This window comes from Oryx dammah, unplaced genomic scaffold, assembly GCF_014754425.2.
Source record: "Oryx dammah isolate SB20612 unplaced genomic scaffold, SCBI_Odam_1.1 HiC_scaffold_22, whole genome shotgun sequence".
Lineage (NCBI taxonomy): Eukaryota > Metazoa > Chordata > Mammalia > Artiodactyla > Bovidae > Oryx > Oryx dammah.
The window spans coordinates 18,398,072-18,420,295 of record NW_024070206.1 but is presented as its reverse complement, the minus strand read 5'-3'; the positions used below and the strand labels follow the sequence as shown (position 1 = coordinate 18,420,295).

The following is a 22,224-nucleotide window of genomic DNA, read 5'->3' as shown; positions in this document are numbered from 1 at the left end:
CCAAGAAAATCAAGTCTGTCACTGTTTCCATTGTTTCCCCATCTGTTTGCCATGAAGTAATGGGTTTGAATGCCATGATCTCAGTTTTTTGAATGTTGAGTTTTAAGCCAGCTTTTTCACTCTCCTCTTACCTTCACCGAGAGGCTCTTTAGTTCCTGTTTGCTTTCTTCCATAAGGGTGGTGTCATCTGCTTATCTGAGGTTATTGATATTTCTCTTGACAATCTTGATTCCAGCTTGTGCTTAATCCCCCCCCGGCCTCAGTGTTTCTCATGACGTACTCTGCATATAAGTAATACTCTGCATAATAAGCAAGATGACAGTGTACAGCCTTGATGTACTCCTTTTCCTATTTGGAACCAGTCTGTTGTTCCATGTCCAGTTCTAACTGTTGCTTCCTGACCTGCATACAGATTTCTCAAGAGGCAGGTCAGGTGGTCTGGTATTCCCATCTCTTTCAGAATTTTCCAGTTTGTTGTGGCCCACACAGTCAAAGGCTTTGGCATAGTCAATAAAGCAGAAGTAGATGTTTTATTAGTCATTGTCATTTCTCCTGATCACCCTTTGAAGCCATTTTTAAAATTTACTCTTAAACTTTTTTAAAATACTGCCTTTTACCTTGCTTTCAGTCCTGGAAAATCATATGTAAATAGCACTGTTTGAAGCTTGGCCCATCCTTCTTGGGGATCTTGGAGGAGTCAGGCCCACAGGCTGGGGGCTGGCAGAGTCCTTTAGTACAAGTTCAGTGCTAGCTCTTTCTCAGTTCGTGCAGAATTATTTCTGAGGTTTCAATGACAGATTTGTCCTATGGCTCTTCTTTTAACGAACTCTGGCTATTTCATTCTGTGTAGTAAGCTGAGGAATATACATGTTAAATGCTAGTTTTGGCTCATCCTGAAAGGGTGAAATGTTGGTCAAGGTGACTGTCAATTTGAGGCTGTCAGCTGGGAGCACATCAGGACTGGACCAGAAATGGCTTAAATAGGAAATAATTGTGACAAATGGTCTCCTCTTAAAAAAATAATCACTCAATCTGAATACTTAGCAAGAGATTTTTGTCATCAGAAGGATATCTGTGGTAGTGTTATTAACTCGAGAGGAAGTTATGTCTTTTTCTTTAGAACTGAGTGACCACAGCAATTGGATATATTCAAAAACTTCCATTACAAGTAAGGAAATGGAAGTCAGAGACCTTAGTGACTTGCTAAGGTCAGAACCTTATGAAGCAGTGGAGTGAACCTGGAAGCAAGAGCCTTCACTGTAGCCTGTGCCCTTGCAGACCTTGTCCTGGAAGATATGGATGAAGGGTGTTACTGGACCAGGTGAAAATGATATTTTTAATGATTGCTAGGAAAATTGTGGTTGCACACTTTTTATACCATAATTGACGTAAGAACAGCCTGCTTTCTTATTTGCCTGCCAGCCCATTGTTCGGTTAAAAAAAAGTGTATCTTTTTAGTTTGGTCTTATGGAATAGCCATGAGATTGTCAGTACTCTCAACAGGATATAGAAGTGAATTCTGGGGCTTTCCTGGTGGCTCAGTGGTAAAGAATCTGCCTTCCAATGCAGGAGACATGGGTTTGATCCCTGATCTGGGAAGATCCCACATGCCTCGGAGCAGCTAAGCTTGCATGCCACAACTGTTGAACCTGCTTTCTAGAGCCTGGGAGCTGCAACTACTGTAACCCGGGCACCCTAGAGCCCACGCTCAGAAACAGGAGAAGCCACCAGGGTGAGAAGCCCACGTGCCGCAACTGGAGAGTAGCCCTCACTCACCGCAACTAGAGGAAAGCCTATGGAGCAATGAAGACCCAGCACAGCCAAATAAATTAATTTTTTTAAAAAAGTGAATTCTGTCAGATTTGTTGATTAGTTAGTAGAAAATGCTTAAGAACAAAGAGCATTTTGGTAACTAGAGGGTCAGATTTTAGGGACATGCATAAAAACACTATATATTGTAGTAATCAAGCACAGTAAAAATCAAGCATTTGACTTGTAGGTGAATCCTTCTTCCCTTAAATGAGCTGTGCCATCTTGGTCTGCAGCTGAGGAATCCAACACCAGCACTTTCTAAGGGCAGTGGCTCCAGCAGACATATCAGGAGTAGTGAAGCCCCCTGGCATCTGGACTCTGTAGAAGCTCAACACGTTTACTCTGCTGCCCTCAGCACACATGACCTTGCGTGGTATGCCCAACATCCTGGGAAGCTGTGGTGGACCTGGTGGCTGGGAAAACCTGGAGTTTGACCCTTCTGTAGATTCATCCCCACCAAGGTGCCCAAGCCCGACCCAGGAAAAACCAGCCCCTCCTGTGAATCCTGGGTGTGGGCATGAGGCTGCCTGTAACTGGATTTTATTCAACCTGAAGCACAGCTTCCCCTGTCCAGATGGCCTGTGTGTGAGCTTATACCGGTAGACGTAGAATGAATTTAAAGAATCAGCTGGCACCAGGAAGGGGTTGGCCCTGTCTGCTTAGTGCATTGGGAGCGGGGTGTGCTGACTTCCAGGGGGGTTAATACAATCTTTGTGTTGTGTTTCAGGTGATAACCTGTTCTTGAATATCTGAAACAAAGGGCATAGCCATTGTTGTTTTTTTGTTTTTGTTTTCTACTATGTGATTTCTATGAGGCTGAAAGACTTCCCCAGTAGGAGTGAAGTCTAATATATACTTTGGTATGTGTGCTTCTCATGATTGTACAGAAAGAGTTTAATTTATGTTTGTGTGAGAGACTGAGCACTACCCACGCTGACAAAGGCAGAAATAATAAAGTCAGTTTTAGAACTTCAAGTAACTGTGAAGGCCACTGATTTCACTTTTTACATTGTATAAAGAAGAAAACCTGAAGCCTAGAGAGGCTGAGTGGCTGCAGGATCTTGTAGCCACCAGACTTGAGGGAGGAGCAGACATAGCTCTCCTCCCAGTCCAGGGCTGCTGGTGTCCCTGAGGGGCTGTCCCCCACCACTGCACCTTGCCATCCCTGCGATTCAGCTCACAGTGCGGGGAGCGGGAGGAGGGGCGTTGTGCCGTGGTGAAGGTGGCCTGCCCCAGTTCGTTATGGCAGGAATAGGGTGCAGTCGGTTACTTTCACTTAGCAGGGTGGTCTCAAACGAAACTTTGGAATTCTTAAAGATCAGTTTGCATGAAACAGGGAGCGGGAGCTCTGGAAAGTCTTGTCCCAGAAAGTCCAGGCTCTGGTCCAGAAGTGACCTGTAAGCATAGAGGCTAGAGTTTTTGCTTCCATGTGCCTGTCTGGGAGTGGCGCTGACTAGCGACAGGTCCTGCTTTGTTTTCTTAGGAAATCATAACTAATGGAAAATACCCTTTCACTCATAAACACATAGTTTTTATTTGTAAACAGCATTTTATCTTTGTAACATTTAAAATAATAAAAGCAAGAAAATTTAGATACAAAGGAAAGGGCAGATTTCATTATGGGGCCATTATTCATATAAGGGCCATTATTTCATTATTGTCACATAACCACTATTTTCATTTTTGTGCATTTCAGTTTTTTAATATTTCAGAGTCTATAATACATGCTTTCTACAAGGTCATAAGGGTGGTGTCATCTGCATATCTGAGGTGATTGATATTTCTCCCGGCAATCTTGATTCCAGCTTGTGTTCTTCCAGCCCAGCATTTCTCATGATGTACTCTGCATAGAAGTTAAATAAGCAGGGTGACAATATACAGCCTTGACTACTCCTTTTCCTATTTGGAACCAGTCTGTTGTTCCATGTCCAGTTCTAGCTGTTGCTTCCTGACCTGCATACAGATTTCTCAAGAGGCAGGTCAGGTGGTCTGCTATTCCCATCTCTTTCAGAATTTTCCACAGTTTATTGTGATCCACACAGTCAAAGGCTTTGGCATAGTCAATAAAGCAGAAATAGATGTTTTTCTGGAACTCTCTTGCTTTTTCGATGATCCAGCAGATGTTGGCAATTTGGTCTCTTGTTCCTCTGCCTTTTCTAAAACCGGCTTGAACATCAGGGAGTTCACCGTTCACATATTGCTGAAGCCTGGCTTGGAGAATTTTGAGCATTACTTTACTAGCATGTGAGATGAGTGCAATTGTGCGGTAGTTTGAACATTCTTTGGCATTGCCTTTCTATGGAATTGGAATGAAAACTGACCTTTTCCAGTCCTGTGGCCACTGCTGAGTTTTCCAAATTTGCTGGCATATTGAGTGCAACACTTTCACAGCATCAAAGTGAAAGAGGAGAGCGAAAAAGTTGGCCTTAAAGCTCAACATTCAGGAAATGAAGATCATGGCATCCGGTCCCATCACTTCATGGGAAATAAATGGGGAAACAGTGGAAACAGTGTCAGACTTTGTTTTTTGGGGCTCCAAAATCACTGCAGATGGTGACTGCAGCCATGAAATTAAAAGACGCTTACTCCTTGGAAGAAAAGTTATGACCAACCTAGATAGTATATTCAAAAGCAGAGACGTTACTTTGCCGACTAGGGTCCGTCTAGTCAAGGCTATGGTATTTCCTGTGGTCATGTATGGATGTGAGAGTTGGACTTTGAAGAAGGCTGAGCGCTGAAGAATTGATGCTTTTGAACTGTGGTGTTGGAGGAGACTCTTGAGAGTCCCTTGGACTGCAAGGAGATCCAACCAGTCCATTCTGAAGGAGATCAGCCCTGGGATCTCTTTGGAAGGAATGATGCTAAAGCTGAAACTCCAGTACTTTGGCCACCTCATGAGAAGAGTTGACTCACTGGAAAAAACTCTGATGCTGGGAGGGATTGGGGGCAGGAGGAGAAGGGTACGACAGAGGATGAGATGGCTGGATGGCATCACAGACTCGATGGACGTGAGTCTGAGTGAACTCCGGGAGCTGGTGATGAACAGGGAGGCCTGGCATGCTGCGATTCATGGGGTCGCAAAGAGTCGGACACGACTGAGCGACTGAACTGAACTGAACTGAACTGAACAAGGTCATAATCATGGCCTTGAGAAGAGTTCATGGTCTTTGGAGGCAGAAATACCTGGGTTGGATTATGTGGCCTGTCAGTTCCTAGTTCTGCATTGTTGGGCAGGTCCCTTCATTTTGCATTTCAGTTTCTCCATCTGAAGAATGAGGCAAACCTTGAACTCACAGACGATTCTTGTAAAGTGGAAAAGGGTTGTACAGGAAGTGCCCGGCCTTTGTGGCCTGTCAGGGCGTGCCTTTCCCTGCTTAATGTTCTCCCTTTGCATGTGTTTTTTGCTGCCTGGTCTGAAAGGAAATGACCACCTTCTTTATAAGATGAGTCCCTACTTCCTGTGACTGGCCATAGAGAATGTTCACACAGGGAGTTGAGACTGAGTGACTTGGGGCCGTGAGGGTCTCTGCATTTTGGAGGGGCCTTTGCTTTGCTGACCTGTATTGAGGTCAGAGGAGCAGAGGGTGCTATGTCCTTTGGTGTTTTCTAGCCTGTGGAAGTCATCCAGCCTTTTCTCTAGCATCCTATGGAGGACTGAGATGAGTCAGCCCCGGTAAACACAGGGGCCAGATTGAAAGGAAGTATGTGTTCTAGTTACCGATACGTAGTTTCCTGAGCTACCAAGCCATGTGTTGGTGCCTGAACTTCAAGTCTGGTGTCAGGTATTTACCAGGCCTGTCTGATGTGTCCAAAGTGATGGACAAGCCTTTCCTTGATTGCTCAGATAAGAAGATGTATGGTGTGGGGTCAGGATTTGGAACCTGGGAGTATAGTGGGACCTATCCTATTTATAGGTGCTGACCAGGAGGGCTCCCTGGAGCAGGCATGCAATGGGCTGCACAGGGCACTGTGGTGCCAGAGGCCTGGCATAGCCATGGGGAGCCTGGTCACTGTGGAGGGGCACCTCCTGCTCCTGTTTGGGAGGGGGGGCCTCTGGTCCCCGGGTGAGGTAGTGCAGGAGTGGCTTAGCTTTTACAGACAAGACTTGCGGTATTTGTTAACAGGAAACTGGCATCATGTGAACTCTGGGAGAAGTTCTGGGGAGCTTAGACAAAACCGTGCTATGTTCAGAGCAGTGCCAGTCCCCTTCCGGGGACTCGCTGCTGAGCTGTGGGTCCCTCTTGCTGCTGCCAAACACTGTGTTGAGGCCTGGTTGGGCACAGCTGGGGCACACGCTGGCCAGTCACATGTGATGTGAACATGTGTTGTCCCAAATTACACTGTTCTTGAAATTCTGGGGGGAATTTCCTTCTCAAATTCTAGGATGGAATGCTTAGAGTGATGATTTTATATAGCATGTTGGCATTTTAAGTGGTTAGTAGCTTAAAAAAAGGTAGAGCTTGATTTCCTTAGAAAAGTGAAACTAGTTTTCCAAACCTACTCCAGTGAGTGTGAGAACATCTGAGTCGCCCTCATCACCCACTGTACTCCTGCCATGGGTGTGGAAGGGTGTGTGTGTGTAGGAGAGGAATGTTGGGCCAGATTCTCTTGCTGGAAGTTAAACACATTTCACTAGAAGTTGTGGAGCTTTCACGTTTAGGGTGTGCCTGTTTGATATCTTAAGGCAAAAACATTAAAGTTTTTTTCAGAATTTTGGTTTTAGAACATCTGTTTCTTTCATCATCAAGTTAAGTGGCAGCTGCCCCTCAAAACCTCCATGCTTCAGAGGAAGAGAAAGGCCCCATAACTGACTTCATGGGCTGAGGTGTGTAGGACAGGAACTAGAGCAGTCTTGTATCAGACCTGGATTTGAGACTAAAGCCCTCTGTGGTACCACTTTTCACTTTTCACTTGGGAGGCCAGGCTGATGTGATAATTACAAGTGAAATCCAATGAGACATTATAACTTATGGACTCCAGTGGATGCTGTCGGTGATGTCTGTATGTTTTAGGGTCCCAGTGAATGGTGTAGAAACAAAGGAAAGTCCAGTGCCTCTGGGTCCTAGGGGGTGGTGTTCCCCTGGGAGGGGTGGGTTGAAAGACTGCCTGCCTGTGTTCACCTGGTGCCTCCATGCTCAAGTAGCTGGCTATGTCTGGAGAAAGGCGCCTGCCTTGCCGGAGTACATGGAAACAGGAACAGCTGGTGGCAGCCTGTCTGGCTGCTCCGGGGGAATTCTGCCCTCCCAAGCCCTGGCTTCAGGCCCTGGCTTGTCTCAGGAGAGCCAGCAGGTGCCTTCTTCCGGGTGAGGCTTTTTGGGGTGTAGAAGGCAAACTGGTGCTTCTCTTGCCATGCTGGCACCCTTCCTTGCCTGCCCAGCTTCTCGAGGTGGGGCTTGTGGTTTTGGTGGGGACCTGGGAGCCAGAGGGGCAGCTCTGCTCCAGTGGCTTTTTGTCCTGAGGACGTGTCTCTGGAGTCAGCCACTAGCACCGTCTAGAGACAGAGCCGTGATGCAGTGCCAGGCCCTGTCCTGGGGGGCTGCTGCCTACTGTGGTCAGCTCCCTCCAGACCTGTCCCAGTGAAGGTGCCTGCAACCATGTCTGCTTATTTTTGGTGCACATATTTGAGAACTGGCCATGAGGTGAAAGCTCAAGTGATAGCAGGTTTGAATTTGGTATCATGATTTATTTAATCTTTATGTTATCGACCGCTGTACCCTAGGATTCTCTTGTTATAGTAACGCTAAGCAGGATTGTTCAAATAAGTGAAGCAGATGCCGTGTGTCCTGTTTTAATGGGGGATCTTGGCTGCTGCTGAGTCTCTCTGGAGAACTCCATCTGATCACACCACAGCTGAACACCTCTTCCAGTCAGAGCTGGGTGTGCACGGGTGTGGTGAACTGGGAGCTGGCCGCTAGTTGGAGCTCGGAGACCATACAGTAATTAGCTGCATGGCTTTGAGCAGCTCACTCCCCAGAGTCTCGCAGCAAGCACCTGGAGGCCTCTGTATCTTCTCCATTTTTGCGTCCTCAGCAGCCAGTGTGTGCCTGACTGGAGTGGGTACTCAGCCAGACAGTAGAGAAGGTGGCAGAGCCTAGAGTGTGGCGCTCAGAGGAGTCTGGTCTCAGGAGGGGTCAGGAGAAAAGATTTCTAGTCCATCAGATTTGTAAGTGTTGCCTGTCAACACCCCTTCTTGGAGATTCTTAATGTACCTTTAGCATACTAGAGGTTCTGAGAAGTTTGGCAGCAGAGAAAACAGTAGTGTTGTTTAACCCAGAATCTCCCTAAACGTGTTTGACCCAAGAACCGTCTCCATTCGACTCCGCTAAGCCTGGAGGAGCTTTTGCTAGACCAGGTGACCTTGAAGGAGACTTCCTTCTGGAACATTCTGGAATTTGAGAGCAGGGGTGGGAGGATGGGACGTATTTAGAGGGGTAATGAGGTGGCAGAAGTTTTGGGGCATGGGTAGGGGTTGGTGGGTTAATCTCTACACAGGGCTCAGGCCCCAAATTCCACAGTTAAACCTGGTAGGCTCTGCATCCACAGCACAAACGGGGGTCTGTGGTGAGGTGTGTATCCCTGGAGCTGAACTCGTGTTGAGGAGGTGTGTGTTTTGTCCTTAGTGAACCAAAGGGTGGTGGACAGAATGACCACGTTTCTGTTGTACTCGTGCCCTTTCTCCTGTTTTCAACAGATTGTAAGTTTCTTGAAGGGAGGAGTCGAAACTCTAAAACTTGCCAGGCACAGTTGCTGCTTATCCACCTGCCGTGGAGTAAATGGTGAAGGTGCTGAGATGCTGTGTGGAGACTTGGCCTCCCTGGCCTCTCCTTTATCCACTAGAGGGCAAGTGGGAGGGTCCCCCTCCGACAGCCACACTGGCAGTGGGCTTGGTGATCCTCACCTCTGTCTCTGGGGATCCATGCCCCCAGATCCCAAGGTTTGTCTCCACCCGTTTCAGATAAGAACATATAAATGTGATTATGTTGAGAAGCTGAAGCATTTGAATAAATCAGATGCTTTTGCCCAGCCCTAGAATAAAGGCTGTAGTTATTTTAACAACAACAGCAAAAATCCTGCAGTCTTCAGCTATTTCTGGAAGTAACTGGTAATTAGCATGCCATTTGTAATTCATTGCCGTCTCCGGCTGTTTGTTTCCTTGTTCCAAAGCAGCCCAGTTTGGGAGACTGGGTTTATTTCGTTTGGAAATATGATTTTGTGGCGATCTCCAGAATGGCATCGCGAGATTAATGGTTTTCTGGAGCTGTAGTTTGCCAAATCTGGGGACTCATTTCCAGCAGCCCTGTGGAGGGAAGTGACGGCTTGCTGGGGTGGTGTTGACTTTGCAAGAAAAGCGCTAGAAACAACTGCTTCAGGATGGTTTGATGCTACCTGATTTTCCAGGAGGAGAACAGGTAATTGGGGGCAGATTTAAGAGGGTTCATCATTGAACTTGTTGCAGATTATTCTCCGCATATACAATGCACATGTATTGTTCTGTGCATCTCTTGATAAAAGGGTTTAGTTATATGGGCGCTAGACTCTAATAGTAAAAGAATTAAAATGGTCCTAGTTCTGTAAGATACGGTGGTAAGAAGAGCTAACTTAGATTGTACAGAGGCCAGAAACTATGGCCTGGACATGTTGTCAGCAATGAGAGTTGTTTCTGGGTTTTTAGGTGAAGGTGAACACTTGAAAGGGTTTGGGTGCAGTTCTGTACTATGGGAGTGGAAATGTAGGCACCTGTATCAAAATGGTCATTGTGGACCCCAATGCAGAGGTTCTCCCACCAGGGCTGTGGGCAGCTTCCAGGTTTCCGTGCACAGCCCCAGTCTTGGTTATTGAAGGCAACTGGTCTGAGATGTTCCAGAAGACTGGCACAGTGCAGGCTGTGGGCTGGAGCGCTGGGGAGAGTGATGGGGAGGGGTTGGGAAGTGGGCGTCTCCCAGAGTCCCTTGGTATAAGGAGGTCAGCCAGCTTCTCTATTAACCCAAGAGGGTTCAGCCCTTTCAGGTTTGCCGGGTGCACACTTAGGAAAAGGTATTCCTTCTTAGTTTCAAAGGATGATATTCAAGAATAATTTCTGTTTTCTGAAACTTCTTGTCATGGAAACAGACTTGAGGGTAGAGGACTGGCAAACCAAGTACTGTGAGGGGATATTAAGGGTCCCCTGAAGATGAGGGGTGTAAATGATGTGGGAGACAGGGTCGTCTAAGCTGCAGCTGATACAGAGTTTAAAAACTATTAAACTATTATTATTAAGACAGTATCATCACATGGTTCAAAAATAAAATGATGTGTCAAAAAGTAGTGACTCAAAAGCCTACCCTGTCCACTCTGTGCCTGTCCCGTCTTAAAATCACGGTCATTAGTTTCTTGTGTGTCTTTCTAGAATCATTTCATTCACTCATGAAGGACTTGAAAATGTGTTAACCACCACCACCTCTGTGTATCTAGAAGGTGTCACCCCCATTTTCCTGAACCGCTTTTTATATTTGACATGGTTTGGAGATCCTTCACACGAGCACACAAAAAACTTCCTTCTCTCCCCTCCTCTCCTCTTTACAGTTGTCTCATGTCCCATTTAATAGATGCTCTGTCATTTATTGAATCATTTCTCTATTGATGAACATGTGGCTTAATTTCATTGTATTGAATTGCGTGCAAAGTGTGCCTTCAGGATAAGTTCCAAGAACTGGAGTTGTCAAGTCAAAGAGCACGTGCATTTGTGGTTTTGGCTGACACTGCCTGTCGCCCTCCGTGGGGGTGGCACCAGCCATAGGTGAGGGGGCCTGTTTGCCACATCCTCAGGAATAGACCGTGTCACCACGCAGTTTCGGAGCTTACCAACCTGGTAGGTGGAAAATGGTATCTAAATGTAGTTTTAATTTATATTTCTATTGTTATGAGTGAGATTGTGTATCTTTCATATGAGTTTTAGTGCCCTCTGTGTATGTAGACTGTTGCACTTTTTTTTCTCTCTTGAATTTCTAGGAGCATTTTATATGTTTGAGAAGTAGATTTTGTGATAAAACTTACGCCTACTGTTTCCACATTTTTGTCATTTGTCTTTAAACTTTGATTTTTACCAGGCTGAAGTTTTTGATGTCTATGTGGTTATATTATCAGTCTTTTCTTTTGTGGCTTCTGGATTTTGTGTTCTTGTTTGGAAGGAATTGACACCATGGCTGTAGAACCACTCTATTGTTTAGAATTAACTGGTTTTAGAGATTCTATTAGTTTTCCCCAAATAACACAGGTTATTCGAGTTGTATTTGCCTTTTGTTTCCTGTATACTTTGCTTTTGTCCTCTCTGCTTCACTTTATTTAATATAATAGATCCTTACTGCATTTTTCCGGCTCCCATAATTGGAAAGATACTATAGTTGCCACCTGGAGCAGATATGCTCTCAGTCTGGTGGGTTAAGCTTGTTGGTGTACTGACCTGGAGGCCTCCAAGTGACTGGCTTTTCTCTGCCATGCGCCCTGGTGTGCACGGGCTGTATCAATGGGCAGACACCGAGCTCTGCTGGGAAGCGGGCTCTGAATGTGGCTGCAGGGCCTCAGAATGCTGGGAGGGGCTGCCTTGTCCATGATAATCCAATTCCTAATAGATTATCATCTGTGCATTCTAGTTTCAATTTTCTTGCCCTTAATTTTTAGATGTGCCAAGTCTTTTGTATTTATTACTTATAATGTTATTTTTCTCTGTGTGAGTTTACTGAGGACTTGGAAGCTGGTTTGTGGGGATAAGGCCCATAGGACATAGCACCCCATCTCCAGCAGGCTCTCAGCACTCTTACTTTGATGATGTTGTTGTTATTGTTCAGTTGCTAAGTTGTGTCTGACTCTTTGTGACCCCATGGACTGTAGCATGCCAGGCTCCTATGTCCTCCACTATCTCCTGGAGTTTGCTCAAACTCATGTCCATTGAGTGGGTGATGCCGTCTAACCATCTCATCCTCTGTCATCCCCTTCTCCTTCTGCCCTCAATCTTTCCTAGCATCGGGGTCTTTTCCAGTGAGTCAGCTCTTCTCATCAGGTGGCCAAAGTATTGCAGCTTCAGCTTCAGCAACAGTCCTTCCAATGAATATTCAGGACTGATTTCCTTTAGGATTGACTGGTTGGATCTCTTTGCAGTCCAAGGGACTCTCAAGAGCAGCACAATTCAAAAGCATCAGTTCTTCAGCACTCAGACTTGTTTATGGTCCAACTCTCTCATCCATACATGAGTGCTGAAAAAACTATGACTTTGACTATATGGACCTTTGTTGGCAAAGTGATATCTCTGCTTTTTAATACATTGTCTAGGTTTGTCACAGCTTTTCTTCCGAGGAGCAAGCGTCTTTTAATTTTCTGGCTGCCATCATTGTTCTCAGTGATTTTGGAGCCCAAGGAAATAAAGTCTGTCTCTGTTTCCATTTTTTCCCCATCTGTTTGCCCTGAAGTGATGGGACCGGATGCTTAATTTTTGAATGTTGAGTTTTAAGCGAGCTTTTTCACTCTGCTGTTTCACCTCCATCAAGAGGCTCTTTAGTTCCTCTTTACTTTCTGTCATTAGTGGTCTACTCTGCATATTTGAGGTATTTGGTGTTTCTCCCTGCAATCTTGATTCCAGCCTGTGAGTAATTCAGCCCGGCACTTCACATGATATACTCTGCATAGAAGTTAAACAAGCAGGGTGAGAGTATATAGCCTTGACGTACTCCTTTCCTAATTTTGAACCAGTCCGTTGTTTAGGGTCCAATTCTAACTGTTGCTTCTTTTCCCATGTACAGGTTTCTCAGGAGACAGGTAAGCTGGTCTGGTACTCCCATCTCTTTAAGAATTTTCCACAATTTGTTATGATCCAAGGGCTTCCTTGGTGGCTCAGATGGTAAAGAATCTGCCTGCAGTACATGATACCGGGTTTGATCTCTGGGTTGGGAAGATCACCTGGAGAAGGAAATGGCAACCCACTCCAGTATTCTTGCCTGAAGAATCCTTGGCAGGATACATACAGTCCATGGGATTACGAAGTCAGACATGACTGAGCGACCAACACACAGTCGAAAGCTTTAGCTTGGGCAGTGAATCAGAAGTAGATATTTTTCTGGAATTCCCTTGCTTTCTCCATGATTCAACAAATATTGGCAGTTTTGATATCTAGTTTCTCTGCCTTTTCTAAACCCAACTTGTACATCTAGAAGTTCTCAGTTTACATACTACTGAAGCCTAGCTTGAAGGATTTTGAGCATAACCTTGCAAGCATGTGAAATGAGGCCAATTGTACTATAGTTTGAACATTTTTTGACACTGCCCTTCTTGGGGATTGGAATGAAAACTGACCTTTTCCAGTCCTGTGGCCACTGCTGAGTTTTCCAAATTTGCTGGCATATTGAGTGCAGCACTTTAACAGCATCATCTTTTAGGATTTGAAATAGCTCAGCTGGAATTCTGTCACCTCTGCTAGCCTTGTTTATAGTAATGCCTCACAAGGCCCACTTGACTTCATACTCTGGGATGTCTGGCTCTCATTGAGTGACTACACTGTGGTTGTTATCTGGGTTGTTAAAACCTTTTTTTATTTAGTTCTGTGTATTCTTGACATATTTTCTTAATCTCTTCTGCTTCTGTTAGGTCCTTACCACTTCTGTTCTTTATTGTGTCCATCCTTGCATGAAATGTTCCCTCGATATCTTCAATTTTCTTGAAGAGATCTATAGTCTTTCCCACTCTATTGTTTTCCTCTGTTTCTTTGCACTGTTCTTTTTGGGAAGGCCTTCTTATCTCTCCTTGTGATTCTCTGGAACCCTGTGTTCATTTGGGTATATCTTTTCCTATCTTCCTCATCTTTCGCTTCGCTTTTTTCCTTAGCTATAGGGTCAGTCAGAAAACTGTTTAGACCTTGACCAGTTATACAGTCTTATGTGGGATCCGTCTTTGTGGAGTAAGGATTTTCTGGGACTTGGAAGATGGGATGAGAGTAGGTCTGGTCTGAGGGAGTCAGGGAGTGATGTGGAAGTGGACTTTGAGATGATTATATCTTAAGACTGATAAACACCGGTTGGTCTGGTGCCTGCCTTTCTGAAGAATGATCTGTTGAGGACTCAGCCTATTCTCCTGGCTTCCTGCCGGCCTGTCCTGGGCGCTGTCGCATCAGTTGTAGTGAGGCTCTTGTAGTTGTCTGTTAGTCTGCGGCTGTTTTAAGTGGATATCATTTAAGCAGATACAGTGATAAAGCAACTGAAGGTTGTTTCTCAGTGTTGGGCCCTGAATTCTACCATAGGACAGTCAAAAGGAAATCTGTACATGGTTGAATGTGTGGTGCAGTTATCGGGGTGTAGCGAGTGAACCCACGGTCCATCTTCTCCTGCTTCCTCCTCCTCACGCTCCCTTCTTCCCGCCCTCCAGGTAGCATTTCTCCAGTGGAAGAAGAGGTGCTGGTGAGGGTGTCAGAGCTGTGGATGGTCAGAGGGAGACAGGCCACGGAGGGCCAGGCAGTGGGGTTAGCGCATGACATACTTTCTGAGAGGGCACACGGTGGGGACCCGATGAGTCTTGTCGGGTTTGGAACTCAGGAGGGTGCTGAGAGCTTTGCCAGAGCACTTCCAGAAGCCTGGCTGTGGGTTACAGGCAGAATTCCTGCCTCACAGACACTGTTGGAAGGAAAGGCTGACCTGTGGAGGCTGTTCTTGGATGAGTGCCCATGCTTTGAACTACTCTACAAATGCTCACAGAGCTGTCCTTGGACCTTCTGGTGAGATGTACAATTCCCATGTGACCCACCTCTGCCAAACCAACTGCCACACATCAAGTTTAAAAAAAATAGTTTATACTTGAGATTTATGAGGACACCCAGGAGTGAATTCGGGGGGATCATTGCCCAGTGGCAACCCACTCCAGTGTTCTTGCCTGGAGAATCCCAAGGACGGGGGAGCCTGGAGGGCTGCTATCTATGGGGTCGCACAGAGTCGGACACGACTGAAGCGACTTAGCAGCAGCAGCAGCAGTAGCATTGCCCTTTGTTGTGGCCTTCACTCCAAGGGTACACCTACTTCAAAGCATCCCATCACCAAACTTCAGACAATCTTTGGAGGGACGACAGGATCACCAAATGAGGCGTCAGCACTCGTCACCGGATGAATGGGCAGGATGCCTGGCCTTGTGGTTTGCGTTGCGGGCCTTACCTATTTCTTTCCTGTCAGAACCAAGAGGAGTTGCTGGCATGTCTGCTTGGGCTTGCAGGCAGGGCAGAGGGAGGCACAGGACTGTGTTTGCTCCCAATAACCCCAGAGGAGCATAATGCTTTCTGTTACCAGGGAGCACCTCAGTTCTTTCTTGTTTTTACTTTACTCAGTTTGCTTACAGAGTTCACTATTTGTTTATTTACTTGCTAATTCTAATCCAGCTGTTTTTGAAGCTTTACGATATGTACAGTGCGGTGATAGATCTGGTCAGAAAAAATATAGAAGTAGAAGACACAGTTCCTTCAGAGAGGCCCTGGCATAGCATGGAACAGCGGTAAACCCTTCCTTGGGGGGAGGGCTGTGTGCTTTTCCTCCTCACCCACCGGATGTCTCCTCTTCATTCACCTGGACCTGAGCTCTTCCTCACGGGGCCAGAGTTTTGGGGCTTCAGTCACTGTTTGAATCCATTTAGTTTTGTGTTTTGACGTTTTTTGGTTTGTATTATTTATAGTGGACAGTATGAGAAATATTTTTTAATTCTGAAATTAGCATATTTACTTTTGCTTATTCTTTCGATTTACTTCGGAAGCTTTAGATAGGCAAACTTTTATTAAGAAGATGATTTGGTATGTTGGAAAGGTTTTGGAACTAGAGATACATAAATTCACATTTGGGCTCTACCAGTAGCATTACTGAGGCCTTAGATAATTTATTTAACTCACTAAACCTGGGTCCCTGCTCCACAAAATGTGGAGAGCACTGCCCACTGGAGGGCTGTTGTAAAGATGAGGACAGATGAAAAGCTAGGACTACATTATTGGGGTAAGACAGGGGTCCACATGACCTTTTCTATTTACATTTCAGAGTCTTTCATCTGTTCAGTTTACTGTTGAGTCAGTTTATGAGGTGCCTCCTTTATGCCAGGACCTGTGACGGGTGGGATTCAGACACAGATAAGATTCTGTCCCCCCTGACAAGGGGCTGCCCAGGGGCCCACTCCAGTCTTGTCAGCGTGGGGCGGTGGGTGATAACTTGGTCTGCAGAGTATCCTTCGTGGGAGAGGTGCCTGTGTGTCCTGGTGGCAGCACTGTGCAGAGTGGTGGTGGTGGCAGAGCCATCCGTTGTCCATCAGGCCTTGTTGCTCTTCCTGGTTATAGGGGCACCCCTTGCTCTGGCCAGCAGAGGCAACTTTGACTCCAGTGTCAGCCTCAAAAATGCAAACCATACTGAATGGAATGCTGCTTTCAATTGGTAATTACAGTTTTCTCAGGGAGGATTTCAAAATCACCTTTCTGGAGATCAAAAGCTGACCGTGTTGGCGCAGTGACAACTTGGCAGTGCCTCTGGTTTCCTTGTCACCCTCTTAGGGAAGGTGGTGGGTTAACCTGGTGGTGAAGGAAGTGCTCCAGGCCTGCCCAGAGGGCGTCATTCAGGCTGCCCTGGCTGACCTGAAGATAAAAGTCCATAGGAATAGCTGTGTACCTAGAGGAACTGTAGGACAGCATCGTTAAGAAAGCGATTTCAAGGTTAAAATAACACTGGCTAATTTTCCTCTTATGTTTATACGAATGACAAAATAATCATAATCATAAAACCACCAGCAAAACTCTTAAGCCTCCTTTGCATTGTGTGTGTCTTAAAAGACATGTTTTGGACTATTTAAGCCTGGAGCTTGAAAAACATGGTAATAATATAACATAAAGTTCTGTTTGTGTGTTTTTAGTTCTTTGTGATCTTTTTACTAACTTGGTCAAGAATAGGAGGGAGGTGGTCTGCTTTGCATTCAGCTGTGGGACTTGATCTACATATGGAAGGAGTTTTGAGGACCAAGGGCTAGAGAGGGCCACGTGCTTCATAGAATTTTGGGGCTACTGGAAGAGATCTGTTATTTGGTTCATTTCACACTACCTCTGGTCTTTGGAAGGACAAGCTTGCAAAACTTTTTGTGTCCTTATTTGCACAGAGGCCCATGTGAGTCAGTGAGTGAGGTCTGGCCAGCCTGTTGGGGTTAGGATGCTCTGCTAGCCTGGCAGCAGATGCTGGAGTCAGTTATTCCTGATTCTGACTTTGCCACAAAGAGTTGGCTAGCAGACAGCATGCTGATTTCCCCAGGCCTCAGCTGAGCAGTGAAAAGGGGATGGCGGTGGGCTGCCAGGACCACTCAGACTTGACCTTGAGCTGTTTTTCTCCTGTGTCAAGAGTGCAAGTTCGGGGTGTTTGCATAGCTGAGTGACACTGATTTCCCTGAGGTAAATAGCTGTTTAAAGGACTGTCTTCCTTCCCGTTGGGGAGCATGAAGTTAGTCTCCTTGGCACTCCTGTGTACATTTCATTTGAACAGGAACATTTTGCACCTATTGATGTGGTGCTTTTTAATTGTTCACAGTTGTTTTCTTTGAAATGTTTCCTCTTGTAAACCACAAGGATGTTGAGGACAGTGACAGTTTGTGACAGTTTCATGCCAGTCTGCACGTGTTCTCAACCCAGCTGCGTGCTGGGGTGGCCTGCTCTTCTCCTTCCTCCATATTTCAGTATGTTGGTTCAGGAGAGTTTTTTTCCCCCCAGTTTTTATATCGTAGAAATCAGAAAGCAGGAGAAATCATTGTTTTATTAATAACTAAATGCAACAAAAAGTGTCTTTCCATTGATCTCCATCTATCCCTTAGTAATGTGGCCAGAAGAGATTCAGCCCAAAGTCAGTGTTTAGACATCTGTTTTCAGGTGAAGAAGCAATTCCTTCTCGTCTTCTTGGTGATGAGTTTGAGAGGTGGGGCTGGAGGGAAAAAGGCTTGGTATGATTTATGGTGGTTTTGTTGCATTTTCCAATGGCTTGGGATTTCTCCATTGCCAAGTGATTTATCTAAAGGGACATTTTAAAGGAGACTGTTTCAACCGAGCCAGTGAAATGTTCTATGTATTAGAGGTAGCAAGGGGCTGTGAGTTGTGTTTTTGCAAGAGTTTTAAGTAGTTGTTTTTATAGTTATACCATGCCAAATAATTTACTTTAAAAGTTTAACAGTTTGGTGATATGGCTGTTAACCTTAGAATAATATGCATGTGTGTATGAGAAATAAAAATGACTTACCTGCTTTTTAAAAATTAACATGAAAAGTCACACATTTGTTGGGAAGGTGTCATCAGCTAGAGTTCTCTAGTAGTCCCGTAGGCTCAGTGCACCTCAGAAGTGCTTGGGCTGTAGCTCAGGCATGTTGGCTGCATGTTACGGGGATGACCGTGAAACCAGCTGTTTGACTTCCCGTCAGAAGCCTGTGACTGTGCATCCAGTCAGCAGACCTCTGCCAGGTCGGGCACAGATTGGCTCTGTGTGACCCGCAGAGCTGATCCCTTTCTTAGGTGTGCTTCATGGCGTCTTGGGTCACTGGCTTGAGAAAGCATGCTCCACTGACTTTTCTTTGTGTATTTCCATCAGGCCGTAAGAGATAATAATGAGTCAACAAGCCTTCAGAACACCAGATTGCTGACTCCCCAGGTCCCTCGGAACTCCCCCCTTTTTTTATGTGTAAGGCAGGCTTTGCAGCCAGCGGTGTGTGCTAGCATATGTAGTACATTGGGTTCACTAGCAGAAGGCATGGTGATTGGAGCAGTGAACCATGGGCATGTGTGCCATAGAATCTGTGGGGAAGAAGAGACCTGCTTAAGGGATGTAAGTAGGTAGCTGCCACCCCCCGCCCCCAAGAGTAAATTCACTGAACCCATTCCTGAGGCTTCAGAGGTGGGTAGCCAGAATCTGGAGTGGCAAGGAGGCTCTTGGGGGCGGCTGTGGACCCTGGAGCCCCCAAGCTCTGAGATATTTCTCTTGCTGGAAGCTTTCTGTCCTAGACAGAATGGACTTGGATTCGTATTCAGTTTTCGTTCGTCCCCATCTTGTTCCACCTGTGAGTGTGGACCAGGAAATGCATTAAATGATTCTCACCATTGTCTTGTGTCTCACCACTCCCCCACATCTTTCCTTGGAATTCCGTCTCTTTCACTTTTTGAGCAACTTCAGAACTAGGCATATCTGGAGCTGGTGGTTAAACTTAATTTGGGATTGATGTAGCTTTAATGATATGGCTGTCAGGAGGTTCTGAATGATGTTCAGTTGGTGTTTTGCTGTTTGTCCAGCCAGCTTGGCCTTCAGCCATCTGGGCCTTCAAATAATCCAGTGGCTTTCATCTTCCAGACCTCCTGCATTTTGACCCTCTCAATGGGTAATGTTCATTTTCCTTTGGAATTATCTTGGTACATACATCTTTTAAGTGGGGGGTATTGATTCACCTACCACATAAATGGTGACTTGGGTACCGTAAGTGTCAGGGCAGCAGTTGTGTGTACTGAATTATAGAAAGTAAACACTGTCAAAGCCTTAAGGAGAGTGTCCTCAGGAACAGTTCATAGATGAATAGACAGTGATGTTCTCAAAGTGATAAGAACAGTGATAACTGCTGAGCACACTTTGGTGATCAGAAAGACCTCTACTGGAGTCAGAATTCAGAGGAGGCTCTTAGCTCTGACTGAATCTCTTCAGCCTGTAGCTGACCAACCAGTGCCATTGTGTTGGCAGGTGAAGTAGGACATGTCTTAGTGCGTTGTCTGTCATGAACCTTTCTTGTTAAATTTGAATTATGGTCTTTGGAGAAATAGGAAAGTGTTTTATTTTACCCAAACCTCAATTCACAGGGCCTGGTAAAATAATGATATACTGTGATTCCATTTTTAAAGGTGATTGCAGATGTAAGTGAAAGTGAAGTCGCTTAGTCGTGTCTGACTCTTTGTGACCCCGTGGACTGTAGCCCACCATGCTCCTCTGTCCATGGGATTTTCCAGGCAAGAGTACTGGAGTGGGGTGCCATTTCCTTCTCCAGAGGATCTTCCCGACCCAGGGATCGAACACAGGTGTCCCGCATTGTAAGCAAGATGCTTTACCATCTGAGCCACCAGGGAAGTCAATACAAACAAATCGCTCATCTTGTAATAGGGTCACCTTGTTCATGTTATACAATGAGTACCTTTGAGTATATGCACCTTACTGCAAGGGATTTCTGTGCACCCAGAGGGAACCTTTGTGTGTCAGACTAAGATGCAGATTGTGAGTGAGGGGTACACTCTCTTCTGCTTGTGGCCATCTGCATTTTCAGGCATGGAGCTTTGATTCATGGTGTGTGTCCTCAAAAATGAGAATAAGTACCCATCAATAAGACTAAAAGTTCTTGTTTTTCCTTCATCTGTCTGTTAAATAGGCCTGGGTGACAATGAGAAGCTTCATGCAACTTTTAATATGGTATTAGGTGTTGCAACAGTTACAAACCAGTGTGTTGGTGTGGTGCCACAAAGGCCGCAGACCCACGGAGGATGCTGGAGCTGTTGATGGAGTTGTGTTCCTTGGGCTTGTGGGTGAATGTGTGCAGTGCATATGCACCAGGTTAGAAAAGCCCTCTTGCTTTAGACCAAATCATGTTTCCTTCCCATCAAGGATAGCGGTCTCCTCTTTTCTCTTGACTCAGTTGTCCCCTTTTTTTTCTGAGGGGCCTCGGAATCTTGTTTTTCCTGGTTCTGGCTACTGGCTGGGTCATAGCTCTCCTGCAGTTACATCTCCTGGGGCAGTTCCTACTGTCTTCTGTGAAGCTCACTTTGCTTGGAGATAGGATGGCTGCAGGCACATCAATTCATTTGCAAATTGACAACTTCATTGATTCCCTAGCTTGGCCCTGCTCTGGCCCTAGTATTCACTCATCTTGGCTTGGAAGTGGAGGAGGACTTGACTATTGCAGAAATGACTCAGGGTTTAAATGAGGAAAGCCCAGAGCTAAAAGGGAGAAATCAGTGCTAGCAGGAATGGTTGGTGAACTCAGGTTCCATTGCATCTGTAACGCATCCAGCTGGTTAGTATGTGAGGTCATTCACTGAATTTTTAGAAATGCTCCTATTCTTCATAAAGTCCTTTGTGTTGGTTTAATACTTTACATGTATTGATTAATTTACTGCTGTTTCTCTCGGGCTTCTGTGGTGGCTCAGCTGGTAAAGAATCCGCCTGCAATGCGGGAGACCAGGGTTCGATCCCTGGGTTGGGAAGGCCACCTGGAGAAGGAAACAGCTACCTACTCCAGTATTCTGACCTGGAGAATTCCATGGACTGTATAGTCCATGGGGTTGCAAAGAGTCGAACATGACTGAGTGACTTTCACTTCACTTCCTCTCTGTAGTACCACTTTTTTTGGTGTGGGCTTAACATTTATAAAAGCATGAATTGATCCTCATAGTGAACAATAGTCCTGTGAAGTAGCCACAGGAGGTGGTGTTAGTCCCAGTTCACTGGCAAGAATCAGGTGTGTGGAGGTAGAATGGCCTGCCCAGGGCCCTGCGGCTTCTGAGAGGAGGGGGAGTACTGAGTTTTCTTGCTTTGATCTGGTGGTACTTTGTGGCTACGCCTCTGGATGTCTGGTGAATTGAGGGAGCTGGAGTTTTAGAGGCTGATGGCAGCAAGAATTGAATGCTCTCCTTGCAGAGAAGCCAAGTGCATTATTCATTTGAGACACTTGTTAATAGTTTAAATGTTTCTTCCTAAAAGTTATTACTAGGTTATTTTGTTTCATTGTTATCTCTTTTTAGGTTTGCTTTTAATTTGATTGGTATACTAGAGTTCTATTTATGTACAAATAAACATCTTTTTTTTTTTTTTTGGGTACTGCAGTCAAGATCTTTAACAGAAACTAAATGAGGGAAATGTCTCCCCATTCGTACCCTGCCCTCCCTGGGTTTAGTGGTTGGTGAGGCTTTTTCTGAGAAATCATCACTTCATGCGCAAACCCAAAGGTAACTGCTTCTCTGCTTCTGGCACAGGAAGCTCTTGGGGTTTGGCTGGAAGACCTTTCCTTCCTGTGTGGGCTCAAAGCTGTACTTCTTCAGGAGCTCAGCATCAGAAGTCCTCTGCTTGATGTCCTTCTCAGAGCAGATGCAGTTGCTTTTGAAAGATGTTCAGCCTTCATGGTTGCATCTGTGCTTACTGGGGCAGTAATTCACACAGGGCTTAATCCTGAAACCAGTTAGGGCACCTCTAGCTCTGGGACCAAGAACTCTCCTTTTACATAATATTATTTTCAGCCCCAAAGCAATCAGATTGATAGTAACTAGTACAGTTTGTCTGTAACTATTGTTAGAAACAGAAAAAAAGGGCACCCAAGTGACTGAAATATTTGAAGCTCTGAATGAAATGATCTCTAAATATGTGTATTTCAAGACATGGTTGCCTT

At 45.5% G+C, this 22,224-nt stretch overlaps 1 protein-coding gene across 1 annotated transcript in view; it reads left to right on the top strand.

Annotated features, from left to right (window-relative positions):
• The window catches only part of LDLRAD4 (low density lipoprotein receptor class A domain containing 4), a 169,324-nt gene that overhangs the window by 52,610 nt on the left and 94,490 nt on the right, over positions 1-22,224 (top strand).